Below are 2172 nucleotides of genomic sequence, written 5' to 3'. Positions count from 1 at the left end.
CCTAGAGAAGATGCTCTCAGAATCTATATGAAAAGTGAATCCAAGTGGTACCAGGGTAGATTTCAGTAGATGCTGTGATCTGCTAGCTAGATCCCTCATCAGGAATGAAAGACTTGTTTCTCCAGCTGCTGGTGGGCGGAGTGCTGCTAGCAGATAACCTTCCACTATTAGCCTTGTTAGGGGATTGCTACAGCTGAAGAAAACTTCTTTGTTCAGAGTCCCATCTCTTTCCAGGGACATTAGCATCAATGACTGATCAACACTGGGACAAAACGATCCAGCCCATTTGTTCCAGCTCCAGATAATTTTGAAAGACCATCCCAGCTCCAGAGCTTCCTACAGGACTAGCTGAAGCCTTTGTTGGGACTGCATCATAATTCAACTTCTCCTTCTGCCTAATCTGCTTCCCTCCATTGATATTGATCCCAAGAGCACTTTCTAATAAACATCCTGTATGCTAATTTTTTTCTCAGATCTGCTTTCTGGGGAATACAACCTATGACACTCAGTAAACAAAATAAGGTCTCTATTCACGTTGAGATTACATTCTAGTGAGGGAAGCAGGCAAAGACCTGTAAACATAATAAGTAAATAAATCATTAAGTATGTTGGAATATGGTAAGTATGATAAATTCTAAGGAATAAAGAAAAGGTATTAAGTAGGCCTTATTGAGAAGTTGAGATATGAGGAAAATTTAAAGGCGGTGAGAGAGTTGAACAAGTGGATATCTGGGAACAAGTGGATATCAGGTAAAGAGAATAGAAAGAGCAAAGACCTTAAGGTAGGAAGGAGCCCATGTGTTTCAGGAGCACCTAGGAGGCCAGTGAGGGTAGAATAGGTGAGCAAAAGGGAAATAAAGTGACAGGAATAGAAATGGGAAAAGTGATGTGGGGATAGAGAGTCAGGTTATGTAGGGCTATTTTAAGGATGATGGCCTTTGCATTGAGTAAAATGGGGACTACGTTATTCATCTCGCTTCGGGAAGCCCTCCCTGTGCTTTCTAGCTAGATGCATTCTCACTGGTGCCTCCTTTGTGCTCTCAGCCTCCTGGACTTCCACCATGGTTGCATTTATTACATTTTATTGTAATCACCTCATTGTCTGTCTGTTACTCACTTAATCATGAACTAAATGAAGGCACACTGAGACTGCATTGGTAATAGAAGATCATTGTGAGGATATAGATGGAAATAAAGAAGTCAAGACATATAGGCAGCCACACAGTGAGACTTCATAGCGACCATAAAAACTTTGAGAACTGAACACGGTTATTCAGGATACTGCAGAGTTCTAGAAATCAGGTGTTTTCATTGCTGCCCCTGAATGTGTATTCATTGCTCTCCACTCTTATATTTACCATTATAGTCACTCAGAACTCTGCCCTTGCTTCTATAACACCTAATATTCCAACCAACTTGATTTTATATTTTTCAAGAAAAAAATATCTAATTGGTTTGGCCATACCCCACTCAATAACTGTTGAACAGTTTTCTTGCTGGTTCACTTCATGGACTCCTGGCCAACCAATAGGTCGTTTGCCTTTGGATCAGGTTTCCATCCCTGATTCAGTTAGCTGTGGGCAGAGTAGTAAAGTTACTTTTTTTTTTTTTTTTGTATTTTTCTGAAGCTAGAAACTGGGAGAGACAGACAAACTCCCGCATGCGCCCGACCGGGATCCACCCGGCACGCCCACCAGGGGCGACGCTCTGCCCACTAGGGGGCGATGCTCTGCCCCTGGGGGGGGTCGCTCTGCCACGACCAGAGCCACTCTAGCGCCTGGGGAAGAGGCCAAGGAGCCATCCCCAGTGCCCGGGCCATCCTTGCTCCAATGGAGCCTCGGCTGCGGGAGGGGAAGAGAGAGACAGAGAGGAAGGAGGGGGGGGGGTGGAGAAGCAAATGGGCGCTTCTCCTATGCGCCCTGGCCGGGAATCGAACCCGGGTCCCCCGCATGCCAGGCCGACGTTCTACCGCCGAGCCAACCGGCCAGGGCCAGTAAAGTCACTTTATACAAAGTCATCTGTGCATAAGAAAGTACCCAGAGCCCTTTCTCTTGGCAAGGAGCTATGGATGTGGCCAGTATTACCTCTCCAGTACATATTCCTTCCCCGCTTAGCATAGTGACTGGCCAATGGAAAATATCAATAAATCAATCAATTTTTTATAGAGCCCAC

This window comes from Saccopteryx bilineata, chromosome 3 (genome assembly GCF_036850765.1).
Source record: "Saccopteryx bilineata isolate mSacBil1 chromosome 3, mSacBil1_pri_phased_curated, whole genome shotgun sequence".
NCBI lineage: Eukaryota > Metazoa > Chordata > Mammalia > Chiroptera > Emballonuridae > Saccopteryx > Saccopteryx bilineata.
This window is presented reverse-complemented; position numbering follows the sequence as displayed.